Here is a 15810-nt window from a genome sequence, read left to right as displayed (position 1 = left end):
TAATAGCTAAATGCTAAGAAGAAGCAGCAGCCTCGACTTTTTGTTGTGTAAATATTCTGTTTTCAAGCATGCTCCATGGTGAAAATCCCTCTTAAGTATCCTGGTTAGCATCACATGGATAAGAGCGATAGGTCTTTTCTACCTTTGCATACTGGATTGATAGAAGCCATTATTAAATGATACTGTGTTATGAAGTTCTGAAATTGGACTAGTTGAACATGTTATTCTCCTGTCCTGAATATCAACTTTCTGAGCATCTGCCTGCCTGTCATTTACATTCATGTCAAACTTTTGAAAGGTTTTAATAATTGAAAAAACTAGAGGAAAGTCAGTCCTACAGCACCTTTGTTATATATTAATATTTGAAGTTGACAATTCAATATTGAGGCTGGCAGCATGAAAAAATGGATAAAAGGAAATATCTAACCAGCCTGACAAAAAAGCAGAACTAAGAGGAGCATGGAGGAATGGAAGTTAACGGAACTGCACACTTAGAAATAACAGAAGATGAAATAAGCTTAACAAATGGTCCCAGGATTTCATTTCCAAATGAGGGGAAACAAACTGATCTTTGAAACATTAACAAAAAATAAACTGACAACAGAGCAGCACCTTCTCAGAACACGAACTGTTTAGTCACCTACAACGAAAGGCCTCAGGTGTGCTGGTGAATTGATTCTCCTAACATCCGAGAGCTAGGGAAATATAACCCCCATTTTACAGATGGGGAACTGAAGCACAGAGATTAGAGCGTCAATTCAACAGATCATTCGAGCACATGCCAAAATCCTGTTGCTTTCAATAGAATTACTCACATGCTTACATTATGCATCTGCTTAAGTGATTTGCTGAATAGAGATTAGGCTACTCACTTGCCTGATGTTAAGCACATGCTTAAGTGTCTTGCTGAATCACAACCAAAGTGACATGTGACATAGGCACAAACTGAATGTAGGCCTTAACCATAAAGTGCCTTACTCCTTGGCTCTCCCTCTTCTGGGATCATGTCTGTTTTATCGCAGCCATAAAAGGTTATCCACAGAGATGTTCAAGCCTCTTACAGGACTGAACTCAGCCAAACTTCTATCACACCTCCCTAGATCAGATTCTTCAAGCAGTAACTGAGACAGGAGAAATGCAGTTCTTCCAATTCATTTTTACCCTGTTACTCCTTCTGACACATGCATTTTAAACAGCAATACAAAGCTTGTGGCAATAATGCATGAAACTTGTTCTAGCCCAGTGTCCTTGGCACAAATGGCATTTTAATGACTTTGCATGAAGTGTTAATTAAAATACTGAGGGGCAGTGAAGCTCCAGATTTATCAATGGAGCCCAAAATCCTTGTTTTCTGCAGGAAAAACCTAAAGAACTAGTTGAAATGGACAATTATGGTTCCAAAATCCCACATAAAGCTGACTCTGCTGTTTTGGTTTATACAAGCCTGCTTTAAGGCTGATGTGGAAGTTTATGAATCCTTTCTGATCTCTCAGGGCATAAATGGAGCGTCTAATGGAAAACTCTAGCGCAAAAGCCAGTATAAGCTGGTCATTCCATCTAATAATTCAAACAGAAATTTTAGATATGACAAATAAAAAACAAAACAAAAATATCACAGGGTGCTATTCTCTGGCCTTTGTGACAGAGGGGGTCAGACTAAATCATAATGGCCCGTTCTGGCCTCAAAATCTCAGACTCTGCAAAACAGCTGAATAGGAAGCTGTCCTTTTGAAAGTCTGGTGATGTAAGGTAGGCCACAGGAAAGGTAGCTCCCATTTGAATGTAGGGAGAAGCAGGTTCTTTTCCAATTTGTAAGGCAAATTCAATATGAAAAAATTCTTAATTTAATTGTGTTCAGCTGAAATTGATATTTCAACAAATAAAAGCTTGTCACTTCTTTAACACCACTCCTGCAAGGCAGGGAAATACCATTATCACCCCCATTTTACCTATGGGGAACTGAAGCCCAAAGGGATCACGTGACTTGCCAAAGGTCACACAGGAAATCAGTGGCAGACCCAGGAACGAAACCCAGAAATCAGTGGCAGACCCAGGAACGGAACCCAGATCTCCTGAGTCCTAGCCTAGCACATTAACCACAAAACATCCTTCCTCTGAATGCTATAGTGCTCTAAACAATAATGAAGACATTCACATAGAATGCGTTTGACTGAGTTAATCCAGGCTCCTTTGAACTTTCCCAAATGCACTAGAGGGTTATAAACCCCTGATGGATTTGTCTTCTGGTACACATCATCTGTTGACAGCAGGGGACTCTTAAAGGGACACAGACGATTCTAGATCCTCATCTGTCACTGCTCATTACTCCAAAACCTGGCAGAGACTCACATTAACAAGATGTTTAATATTTCAGCTCATTATACTGCTCACACAACTCCACCATCAACTGCCTTCAAACTGATATTATGTTCAGTCTAATTACTGTTCCCCGCACTTGAAGAGTTCAGAATTGCCAGAATCCATATCACTCTTAAAGGTGATATTCTACTGCAACAGAACAGAACTCTGGAACATCATGTACAGCAGGTGTCTCTTCCTTTCACTTTGTGCTGCAAGCAGGGATATGCTAACTGGAGGATGTAACAGCATGCAAGTATACCAAACTGACTTATACTTATCATATACACCATGTTCAGAGTTGTCTCCTATACATAAGCACCTTCAGGTTTGGAGACTCTCCAACAGTGGGCAAAATAGCAATAATCAGGTAACACTTTTTCATCCATGGGCCCCAGAATACTTGACAAAGGAGCAGCAGTGTAATTATCCTCATTTTCAGAGTGGTAACGGAGGCACAGAGAAAAGAAGTGATTTGCCCACGGTTGCAGAGTTGGGATAGAACCCAGGTCTCCTGACGCCTAGTCCACAGAGACACTGCTCCTCCTAAACTTCCCAATGGGTTGGCAAAATGATAATACTATGCATACAAAACCCCACACATGGGGTAGATTAAATAAATGAAGTGCTGGGTCCATATGAAGCATCATCTTGTTATATCGGAACACACGAAAAAGAGGATATAACCAACTGGCAGTTATGCTACTTAGTGTCAAGTCCTGTAATTAACCACAGCTCTCAGTTTGATTTAATACTGGGGTTTATTTTTGCTGGTTTGTTTTGCATTTTTCCTTTCTTGTCTTCAGATGCTGAACTCTGCCATTTGTGTTGAGGCCCCATTGCCAATCCATCTAGATTTTCATTTTGGGAATTCCCCCATCTGGCCTGATTGCATAAAAATCCCCAACAATAATTCTTAGCACTTTACAGCTTCAAAGCGCTTTACCAACATTAAGTACTTTAAAGAAGTTCTCCCATTGGACCAATCCAGATGTTTGCACTTTTGTTTTAGTTGGCTGTAACTGCTTTACATTGCTCACTGATGACAAGGTTCCACTCTGTGTCTGACTGAGGGTTCACTTAAGCAGGTATCTTTCTGCTGCTCTTGGGGCAAAAGGGAATTGTGAAAGTCTCTTGGTAACCCCCCTCTACCCCCCATCATCATAGTGTCTGAGCACCTCCCAAGCATTAATTAATTCTTCTAGAGCTGGGTGAGAGGTTTATTTGCACCATAATTTTTCTTTGAAATATTTTGGGTTTGCATTGAAAACCCAAACATGTTTCAGTTTTTGATGACTGTAACCCAAAACCAGTTTTTTTAAATGAAAACTGACGAATTTTAATCCAAATGGGCATTTCCCATAGAAATTTATTTTTGGACAAAAAGACACCCTACCACTGACACATCCTTCCATTTGCCCCCCTCTTGTCTGGTCCATATTAAAGGATATGCATATACTACAGCTGCCTGCTAGCGGAGCTACTCCTTTCGTGTATTCTTCTAGCACTGAAAGGACCTGTGCAAACCCTCTGACAGCTCAATCAGGGGGGCATTTGCCCAAGAAGAACACAGTCGTCTCTGATGAGCCAAGAGCTGAAGGATGTGCAGCCGGACCCAAGCCGGGTTCTTGCAAGGCTGCACATGCAGCCTGTCACAGATGAAATGTTTCTATGAATCGGTATTAGCCTCAATGAAACGGTGATAAGTGGATGTTTCTATCAATGTTCTTTAAATATTTAAACACCCTCTGACTAATCCAGTCATTATTAAAAGCCTTGTCGTGCCCAATATCAAAGGCCTGGCTTTGTATTTTACCGACTGGTAATGTCTCCCAGAATTAGTTCCCACATATCATGAGGGTGTTTTTAAGACCTGCCTCTGCAGGTAGTAGTATGGTCTGGCTGTGGTTTGGTGTCTGAGGCCCTGTCCGCATTAAGGAAAACTGACACCCACACAACCACACCAACGTAGGTACACTGATGCCAAACTCCAGGGGACATGTGCTGCATCAGTACAAAAGCGGATCTTCACCTTCACAGGGGAGGATGACCCAAAAAAGTGGTGTTTTTACAGGGAGACAGCTCTCTCTGTGTAAAGTCCCTAGTGGAGCGAAGGCACAAGTAATATTTAATGCAATGTAAAAAAAACCGAGGAGTACTTGTGGCACCTTAGAGACTAACAAATTTATTTGGGCATAAGCTTTCGTGGGCTAAAACCCACTTCATCGGATGCATGCAGTGGCAAATACAGTAGGAAGATATACACACACACACACACACACAGACAGAACATGAAAAAATGGGTATTGCCATATCAGCTGTAACAAGACCAATTAATTAAGGTGGGCTATTATCAGCAGGAGAAAAAAAAACCTTTTGTAGTGATAATCAGGGTGGCCCATTTCAAACAGTAGACAAGAAGATGAGAGTAACAGTAAGGGGGAAAAAGAAAAGGAGTACTTGTGGCACCTTAGAGACTAACCAATTTATTTGAGCATGAGCTTTCGTGAGCTACAGCTCACTTCATCGGATGCATACCGTGGAAGTTTCCACGGTATGCATCCGATGAAGTGCCACGGTATGCATCCGATGAAGTGAGCTGTAGCTCACGAAAGCTCATGCTCAAATAAATTTGTTAGTCTCTAAGGTGCCACAAGTCCTCCTTTTCTTTTTGCGAATACAGACTAACACGGCTGTTACTCTGAAACCTGTCAGTAAGGGGGAAAATATTAGCATGGGGAAACAGTTTTACTTTGTGTAATGACCCATCCACTCCCAGTCTTTATTCAAGCCGAATTTAAATGGTGTCCAGTTTGCAAATTAATTCCAATTCTGCAGTTTCTCACTGGAGTCTGTTTTTGAAGTTTTTTTGTTGGAGAGTCAGTCAAGGTAAACCTCAGGTGAGGGTGTAGGTTTTATCTTGAGAAGGTACACAGAAGTAAGAAGTACAGTGTCTATTACTTCTTGCAGTGAAGACATGGGCCTGATTACAACGTAATCTGGTAACATACCCCCAATCTGCACTCACTGTTAATGTCCTTAATATAGACACAGCCTGTGCTAACTCGGCCTTTTTTGGTCTCCAAATGCCTTCTGGCTCATTTCTCTTTCTTCCTTTTTTTTAAATTAAGCTGATCAGAAAGGTTTAGCTTTGTCACAATGTTTCCCTGTTCCAAGTGTCAGATTTTGGGTAGGAGGCTAGAAAGCCAGGGAGGCTTTAGCTTTAACTGCATTAAGCTACATTGATTTGAGTCCAGTTTCAAAGTATTCCAAAATGTGCCTACTAGGGTTTGCACCCGTTTAACTAAATTAATCTGTAAAAAGCCACAAACCTTTAATTGAAGAAGTGCAAGTTTGGCCCTGGTAATCAGCACAGACAGAGTGCAGCCTGCCAGGGAAGAGCGGAGCAAACTCAGTTCTTGTTAACATACTGGGAATTTGATGGTGCGGAGCACCAAGCAGTGAATAAGAGAGGCAGTGGAGGCAGGAAGAGTTTTGCCAAGACATAGTCAAGCCTCAGCAAATGCCAGGAGAGAGTCACAGTACACGCTCCACCAGCAGGGAGTCAGTCACCTCCCAACCTGGTACTTCTATCAGCGGCAGTCCCTGGGGATCCATTGCCCAGAAACAGCAACGGTTCTTGGATGAGTTAACTGTGAAAAGCAGGAGATCTACTCCTTAAGCTTCCACCTAAATAAATTCACCCACCAACTAAGTGGAATTCAATTCTCCATGTAACTTCACTCACATAAAGGTTTGTAAAAAAGCAGCACAAGAGGGGGTGTGGACCAGGCTAATTGAAATCCCCTTTCCAGTTCACTGAAAAGTTCCTGAATAATTGTATCCCCCCACTATTCACTCAGCTCTATTCCTCACACAAAGCACTGAGATAGCAGGTTAATAACAGACTGAGGAATGTGTTAAGATAACAGGTCAGATCTTCAGCTAGCATAAATCAGCTCCATAGAAGCTAATGGAGCTGGGATGGTTCATACTAGCTGAGTATCTGGTCCAGTATTTCTGAGAACTTCTTTTGACAAGGCACTTCTCTTCTTATTTTACTGACAGTAATTTTCAAACGCCCCCACTCCACCCAATCTCTCTCATCCAAAGGAACATCTCATTCTCCACTGAAGCTTTTTAGTCTAACAGTGAAATTGATACTGATTTAATATGTTCATGGAGTCTTCCTCTTCGGATATTCACACACTGCAATTGCACTGAATACCTAGGATTACCATCTGGCTAGTATTTCACCAGCCTGGCCGTTTTTTTTTTTTTTTTAACAGATTTGTCAGTTGCCAGAAAAATAATTTAATCTGCTGTTTTTGTTTTTAACATGGGTCTAAAGATTTGCATTATTATCACAACACACTGGGATAGCTAATGTTAAAAGTTTGTGTCCAGCTAAAGATGTTGCAGCATTCCCACTTCCGCAGTTTAAGCAATAACAAATCAAAACTGTTGAAAACACAGCAGTCGGCCCACCAACACGCAAATGCACCACGTGTGTGTGAGAGAGGGTTTGAGTCACACGAGAGTGAGGAGACGTGATGTTATCAATCTTACCTATATGTGTTCTTTCTTGAGTTACTGTAAGTGGCTGTAGAAGGTGGGACTGTGGAGTTGCGTTGGTGTTGTCATGGGCTTTCCTTGTGTATGTGAGGGTGCCAGTTTTATTGCATTTCAAAGTTGGTACCCCTATGCATACCAGAACCTCCTTACCAGGACATTGAACATTCTGATACCCAACCAGCTAGAAAGCAGGAAAAAGTTTATATCCTTTGCAAATGTTGAGCACATTCCTTCTTTTCAATGCGTCATAAGTAAGGTGTTGTGCGTGTGGCTTTGCAGCCTAACCTGATCTAACTTGATTAATGTTACCAACACAAATACTTTCCACAGAACAGAGCCTCACCCCAGCTGCTTCCTGCCTGAGGAGGCTCCTGCCTTCCCAGAAGCAGGAGTTACTCATATAAATGCTTTAAATCTATATTTTTACACAGAGAGGAAAAATGCTTGTAGCTTCTCCAACCACCTCACACTAAGTAGAACAGGGAAACTCACTTATCCAACCTGGTCTCCAGTGTCACAGAAAGGGTCACGCAAGTTCTTGAATAACTGATCTCTTCATCACAGCATCTTTTCTGCACTGAAAAGGCATCTTGCAAAGTGAGCTCTGCCACCCTTACTCACAGTGGGTAGTACCTTACTCTGAAAGCAGCATCATTACACTCAGAGGAGCACAGTACCTCTCACTAGGAGTAAGAATGGCCCTGAGTGAGCATGGCATGTCATATTTATTGGATTATTTCATAGCTGCAGAGTTAAAAGTAAGAAGGGACCATTAGATCATCCAGTTAGACCTCCTGTATATTGCAGGCCATTAATTTTTCACCCAGATATCCCTGTATTGAGACTGGTAACTTGAGTTAGACTCCAGCATTTCAGCCCTCAAAAGACTAAGCTGTTACATGCTAAGCAGTGGCTCTCAAACTTTTTTACTGGTGACCCCTTTCACATAGCAAGTCTGAGTGTGATTCCCCCTTATAAATTAAAAACACCTTTTTATATATTTAACACCATTATAAATGCTGGAGGCAAAGCAGGGTTTGGGGTGGAGGTTGACAGCTTGCGATCTCCCATGTAATAACCTTGTGACCCCCCTGAGGGGTACCGACCCCCAGTCTGAGAACCCCTGTGCTACTGGCAGAGAACAGGAGAGACCGAGTTGTCGCTAGTGCAGGGTACTGATTAGAGGAGATTTGATGGTCTGTCTCTAGAATCACTGCACTGCAATCAATGTTAAAATATCCTTGTTTGTAATTATATAAGATATGATTCTATGTTGTCACAGCATTAAAGAAAGCTAAATATTAAGGCTTGCACTGACCCAAAAGCCCCAGAATTACCAGGCTGAGAATACTGTAAGGAATTGCACTTTTCCCTGAGCCCAGTGCAATATTTCAGGCTCCTATCACTGCATCCTTCAATCCCCCTAATCCAGCAAGATCTCAGAGAAGAGCAACCCTAAAAGACTGAGTCTGGCAGGTAAACAGCAGCCACCGCTGCCGCCTGCAGATTCAAGGAATGCAGATGCCCCATATCTGGCCTTGCAGGCATGAACTGAGCTCTCTCCTGTCTCCCCATATCTCTTCAATCTCTATCTCAGCCCCGAAAGCTGCATGACTAGAAGAGAAACTCTGTTGCAACCCACACAGCCCCGTTTAGGAAAAACCGGGTATGGAATAAGCAAAGAGCTCTAGCAGTCTGGGGCAGCAGCAGGAGGCACCAAAAGATGAATGGGTTTTATAGGTACTTTATGGGAGTCTAAAATCAGCATGATGTATAGATACCATCAGGGACATGAACTGCCTTTGGGAGCAATCACACTGCACAGACGGGCAAGCACAGGGGGGGATGAGGCACACTGGGGTAGAAAAGAAAAGCTCACAAGACAAGCATTTGTTACAAAAGTTGCTTGTGGGGGGGTCTCTTTTTCAGATTTATTTTAAATCTATCATATTATCAGTTTGAGGCAAATTGTTTACCTTCAATGGGCTTCAGAGCCTAAATTACTTCAAACATGTAATCCATAGGAGCAGCCAAACTGGGTCAGAGTAGGGCTCCATCGGGCCAGTATCCCAACTCCAAGAGTGGTCAGTACAAGCCGCTTCAAGGAAGGTGCAAGAAACTCTGCAACAGCAGCTATGGGATGCCCTGTGCCTAGAGGAAGATCCTATCTATTCTTGCAAGTTGGAGGTCAGCTCATGCCCTATAAGCAGCAGGGTTTAATTACAGCCTATCCAAAACTTTATTTTGTTTTTAATTCCCTACTGCTATAACACAACAGCTACTTTAACAGCCAGGCTCTAATTACAACGGGGACAATTTAGCTCAGTACCCAGTCGATTTCCCATCATTTACAATCTTTAAGTCAAGACAGGATATCCTCCTAAAACAGGGGTTCTCAAACTGGGGGTCGGGACCCCTCAGGGGGTCACAAGGTTCTTACATGGGGGGGGGGGTCGCAAACTGTCAGCCTCCACCCCAAACTCTGCTTTGCCTCCAGCATTTATAATGGTGTTAAATATATAAAAAGTGTTTTTAATTTATAAGAAGAGGTCGCACTCATAGGATTTCTATGTGAAAGGCGTCACCAGTACAAAAGTTTGAGAACCACTGTCCTAAGAGATCTGCTATTGCTCATACAGATATTAATGGGTTCCATGCAGAAGTACCTGAGTAGGTGCTCTGGCCTGTGTTATGCAGAAGCCCAGACTGGTCCCTTCTGGCCTTGTAATCCATGAAGCTGAGAGTCTATGAATAACTTTGCCATGTACATTGGCCAAATCGGACACTCTCTACGCAAAAGAATAAATGGACACAAATCTGACATCAGGAATTATAACATTCAAAAACCAGTAGGAGAACACTTCAATCTCCCTGGTCACTCAATAACAGACTTAAAAGTGGCAATTCTTCAACAAAAAAACTTCAAAAAACAGACTCCAACAAGAAACTGCAGAACTGGAATTAATTTGCAAACTGGACACCATCAAATTAGGCCTGAATAAAGACTAGGAGTGGATGGATCATTACAAAAACTAATTTCCCCATACGAATTTCTCCCTACTGTTACTCACACCTTCTTGTCAACTGTTTGAAATGGACCACCCTCATTACCACTACAAAAGTGATTTTTCCTCCCTTGGTATTCTACTTTTAATTGAATTGTCTCGTTAGAGGTTGAACTGACCCCCCACTTGGTAGGGCAACTCCTGTCTTTTCATGTACTGTGTATATATACACCTGCTCCTGTATTTTCCACTCCATGCATCTCATGAAGTGGGTTTTAGCCCATGAAAGCTTATTCCCAGATACATTTGTTAGTCTCTAAGGTGCCACAAGGACTCCTCGTTCTTTTTGCTGATACAGACTAACACGGCTACCACTCTGAAATCTGGGTAATCTCATTACTCTTAGAAATGCCCAGTCCTCAGGGGTATCTTGGATGATTCTGGTGAGAACATTCAGATAGTTACTAAGGATTTTTTTTTAAAGTTTGGCAAGAATCTAATCCCTGCTTCAGGGCATGAGCCAAACATTAACTAATGGGACATCAGATAGGTCCATCAATGGCTATTAGCCAGGATGGCCAGGAATGGCGTCCCTAGCCTCTCTTTGCCAGAAGCTGGGAATGAGCAACAGGGGATGGATCACTTGATGATTCCCTTTTCTGTTAATTCCCTCTGGGGCACCTGGCACTGGCCACTGTTGGAAGACAGGATGCTGGGCTAGATGGACCTTTGGTCTGACCCAGTAGGACCATTCTTATGTTCTTTTAGGAGGAAAATGTATGTTCCCTTGGGACAGGTTATCCCATCACTGCAAGGGTTCTTGCATCTTCCTCTAAATCAGATGGTCCTGGACGATCAGAGACAGGAGAACGGACTAGAGAGCCCCCTGCTCTGATCCAGTCTGGCTGTTCCTATGCTCCTAGAAAGTCTGCGTATCTCTTGCTTCTCTGGTTTACTCAGGATTTCTGTCTCCATATTGGCTTAGTCCTTTGTTTCTCTGCTGATGCTGCATTTTGCATTTACAGAGAACCCCTGTGTTGATCTAACAAAAGAGAACATGGTGGAAAGTGACATGATCTATAGGGTAAAATGGAGATGGCTCTTTCAGACTATTAGCACAGGGTGACAGCCTTTTGGGAAGAGAGTTATTACTTTTCTTTTGCATGCCAGGTTCTGAACATTCTTCACAAATAAATGGTAATTGGCCCCGTGTAATCGACCTAATAATGGCAAAGATACTGTAAATAAAATAAACAAGCATGTGGCAGAGAAGGTCCCTCTCATGCATGTGGTGTCATTTCAATAGCTTAAACAGGAGCAGTTGTCAAACAGCAGAGAGGAATGAAGAGCCCAACTCCCTTCATATTAATGTGCTTTGTAAAACAAACAAACAAACAAAAAAACAAAAACACACATACACACACAATGGGAACTTGGCAGGCTGCGGATGGATTTTTTTAGACAACACACAGCAGAGAAATATTCCTTCCTAGATTACTTTAGCAAAGGTATGTATGAAGGGAGTCCCCAGTAGCAGAGGGAAATGAACAAAGAGACAGGATTATTACAGGTTTCAGAGTGGTAGCCGTGTTAGTCTGTATCAGCAAAAAGAACGAGGAGTACTTGTGGCACCTTAGAGACTAACAAATTTATTTGAGTATTTATTATTACAGTAGCACTCAACCAGGGCTGGGGAGGACCTAGGTTCTCCCATGTGGCTTCCTCAATCTAGTGTGTAAAGCCTAGTTAGTTGTTCAGTGGATATAGCTCTGTGTCACCACGCAGAGGCAGCTGGCAATGCAGAGAAAAATCCGACCGATGGCCTCCATACTATTTACCACTAGCGAGGTGGCCACAGCCCTAGCAATAACACATGGACATGAGCACTCTCTCTCCATGTGCCAAGGGAAGGTCTCTACCCATCTGCTCTTGCCAACAATTCAAAGATATGAGCCAGGGCATCCCAAGGCTCAAGGTTGTAAGCTACAGACCTAACTGGTCTTTTCTGTCTGTAGCCTCTCTGACATCCAACCACAGGCCGCATACCTGGATATTTCTGCTAAACTTATCCCCCTCAAATTAGTCACCCGTAGGCATCAGAGTTAACACACCCAAAGAGATGAATGGGGGGTGGCTCACACCTCTCAGAGCCATTGTTTCAGGCTCTCTCTCTGTGTACTCAGGAAGACTGTGCTATATCTATAACACATTTGGAGAGTTCTCTTTGCAGTCATCAGGGAGAGAAACTGGAGGAAGACAGGGAGCAGTTTAAGTTCTGCAAAGCCAGAGGGTTTGTTGGCGGCACAAGCTGGATCCACAGGGCTGCATGCTGCACACAGGACTGAGGTAGCACTACACAGCTTTCATGTCAGTGCAGAATCCCAGAACAGCAGGGCATAACTTTTTGCCCTTCAGTCATGAAACTGCATTGATCCCTCTGTCTACCACAACCCAATCAATACAGAGGGTTGGGGACGGCAGGAGGGCTCCAGAAGGCCATCCATTTTAATGGCAAGTTCAAGCTGAATCCTTGCCTCAAATCCCACAGGGACTGCCTCTTTAACCATCCAAAGGCAGGTGTGTGAGCACTGAAAGCCAAAGGGCAGCAAGTCTCTTTGGTATGACACAGGGACCAGGGCAGCTATACTCTACACTGGCATCAGGTGGGTGAGAGGCAATCAGGTTTCTTACAAGCAGAGCACGTACTGTCTCTTAAGTGATCAGAAGTCACTTCTGTCCGTTCTTAGCCCCGGATAAGCATCTGTTTGCTGCCGTCCTGTCTGTTTCAATATTACTTATTCTGGAATGAAATAAAAATCCACTTAAAACAAAAGGAAATCCATACATGAGGGTCGAATCACAACAATGGAGGAATCACTTAAGTGCTGCTGAAGGCAAGACTAGAACCTTGGCTGCCCTGACTTGAAACACAGCCCCAGAAACTATACCAATAAAAAACAAGACAAAAAAAAGCTTTGCTTCATCTCTGCTCATACAAAAGCAACCACGCTTACACAGTGGAGACCGTGCTTTCATGCCTTAATTGATGTTTCACAAATCAATTATAAGCACAGATTATAAAATGTCAGGAAGGAAACAAATAGACAGCATGTCCACATGATGGACTTCAGTTCACTTCCGAGACCTAGCCTGAATAGAAATATTAGTTAGATGTTACATAAAACATTAATTATAGCTGGCACTGAGTCAACATTACCCAGTCCTTTACAGGCTCAAGCCTCTGCTGTCCACCCCACAACTGATTAGAAACTTTCTGATAATGCCGTTCCCATATAGCACATGCTCCTGCTAAAACTTCTGTGGTGTTTCAAAAAAAGAAAAGGAGTACTTGTGGCACCTTAAAGACTAACCAATTTATTTGAGCATGAGCTTTCGTGAGCTACAGCTCACTTCATCGGATGCATACCGTGGAAACTGCAGCAGACTTTATATACACACAGAGAATATGAAACAATACCTCCTCCCACCCTACTGTCCTGCTGGTAATAGCTTATCTAAAGTGATCTAGTTGGGCCATTTTCAGCACAAATCCAGGTTTTCTCACCCTCCACCCCCCCACACACAAATTCACTCTCCTGCTGGTAATAGCCCATCCAAAGTGACAACTCTCTACACAATGTGCATGATAATCAAGTTGGGCCATTTCCTGCACAAATCCAGGTTCTCTCACCCCCTCACCCCCCTCCAAAAAACACACACACAAACTCACTCTCCTGCTGGTAATAGCTCATCCAAAGTGACCACTCTCCCTACAATGTGCATGGTAATCAAGGTGGGCCATGTCCAGCACAAATCCAGGCTCTCTCACTCCCCCCCTTTTTTTTTTCCCAGGGACACACACACACAAACTCACTCTCCTGCTGGCAATAGCTCATCCAAACTGACCACTCTCCAAGTTTAAATCCAAGTTAAACCAGAACGTCTGGGGGGGGCGGGGGTAGGAAAAAACAAGGGGAAATAGGCTACTTTGCATAATGACTTAGCCACTCCCAGTCTCTATTTAAGCCTAAATTAATAGTATCTGTTAGGATATAGATATTCAGGCCTGTCTGCAAAGGCCTGTACTCTAAGAATTTAGGTGTATTCTTATCACTTGGCTAGTGATAGAGGTATAAAAGAAAGAATCAAAATCACTGTCTGCTGGTGTAAGGGCCTTCTCTTACTGTGACAGTCTGAGGCCCTGTTCTTAGGCTAAGGCCTTTGGCTAAGCAGCAGAGGCAGCCATAAGCTGGGAAGTGAACAGTCACCTCCTCACATTCCAACCTAGTCTCATTGAAATAAGGTGCTATTGGGCTGTTAGGCACTATCAGGACAGGATTGTATTCCTATCACCTCCAGAGAAAGGGAAGTGCCTAGAAAATGTAAAAGGAAACTTAGTTTGATAGCATCCTGTCTGGCAAGAACTCACTTATCAATAGCTGGGATGTGAAATCCTCACTTCTGTATTGTTTTGTCATTATAGTTCCCACTTTGCTGTTGTTTGTCTGTATAATCTCTGTCTGGTTCTGTGATTGTTCCTGTCTGCTGTATAATTAATTTTGCTGGGTGTAAACTAATTGAGGTGGTGGGATATAATTGGTTACATAATCATGTTACAATATGTTAGGATTGGTTAGTTAAATTTCAGGAAAATGATTGGTTAAGGTATAGCTAAGCAGAACTCAAGTTTTACTATATAATCTGTAGTCAATGAGGAAGTGATGGGGTGGGGGTGGGTGTGTGAGATGGGAACAGGGAATGGGGGTAAGAAAATTGGAATCATGTTTTGCTAAAGGGGGAGATGGGAACAGGGAATGGGAGTAAGGAAGTTGGAATCATGTTTGGCTAAGGGCAGGAATGGGAACAGGGACACAGGTGTAAGACTCTGTGGTGTCAGAGCTGGGAAGGAGGATACTAAGGAAGGAAACTGGAATCATGCTTGCTGGAAGTTCACCCCAATAAACATCGAATTGTTTGCACCTTTGGACTTTGGGTATTGTTGCTCTCTGTTCATGTGAGAAGGACCAGGGAAGTAAGTGGGTGAAGGAATAAGCCCCCTAACAGTATCCAATTTGCAAATGAATTCCAATTCAGCAGTTTCTCGCTGGAGTCTGGATTTGAAGTTTTTTTGTTGTAAGATAGCGACCTTCATGTCTGTGATTGCGTGACCAGAGAGATTGAAGTGTTCTCCGACTGGTTTATGAATGTTATAATTCTTGACATCTGATTTGTGTCCATTTATTCTTTTACGTAGAGACTGTCCAGTTTGACCAATGTATATGGCAGAGGGGCATTGCTGGTACATATCACATTGGTGGATGTGCAGGTGAACAAGCCTCTGATAGTGTGGCTGATGTTATTAGGCCCTGTGATGGTGTCCCCTGAATAGATATGTGGGCACAGTTGGCAACGGGCTTTGTTGCAAGGATAAGTTCCTGGGTTAGTGGTTCTGTTGTGTGGTATGTGGTTGTTGGTGAGTATCTGCTTCAGGTTGCAGGGCTGTCTGTAGGCAAGGACTGGCCTGTCTCCCAAGATTTGTGAGAGTGTTGGGTCATCCTTTAGGATAGGTTGTAGATCCTTAATAATGCGTTGGAGGGGTTTTAGTTGGGGGCTGAAGGTGACGGCTAGTGGCGTTCTGTTATTTTCTTTGTTAGGCCTGTCCTGTAGTAGGTAACTTCTGGGAACTCTTCCGGCTCTATCAATCTGTTTCTTTACTTCTGCAGGTGGGTATTGTAGTTGTAAGAAAGCTTGACAGAGATCTTGTAGGTGTTTGTCTCTGTCTGAGGAGTTGGAGCAAATGCGGTTGTATCGCAGAGCTTGGCTGTAGACGATGGATCGTGTGGTGTGGTCAGGGTGAAAGCTGGAGGCATGT

This window comes from Lepidochelys kempii, chromosome 23 (genome assembly GCF_965140265.1).
Source record: "Lepidochelys kempii isolate rLepKem1 chromosome 23, rLepKem1.hap2, whole genome shotgun sequence".
NCBI lineage: Eukaryota > Metazoa > Chordata > Testudines > Cheloniidae > Lepidochelys > Lepidochelys kempii.
The sequence above is the reverse complement of the archived record's forward strand: the minus strand, read 5'-3'. Positions refer to the sequence as shown.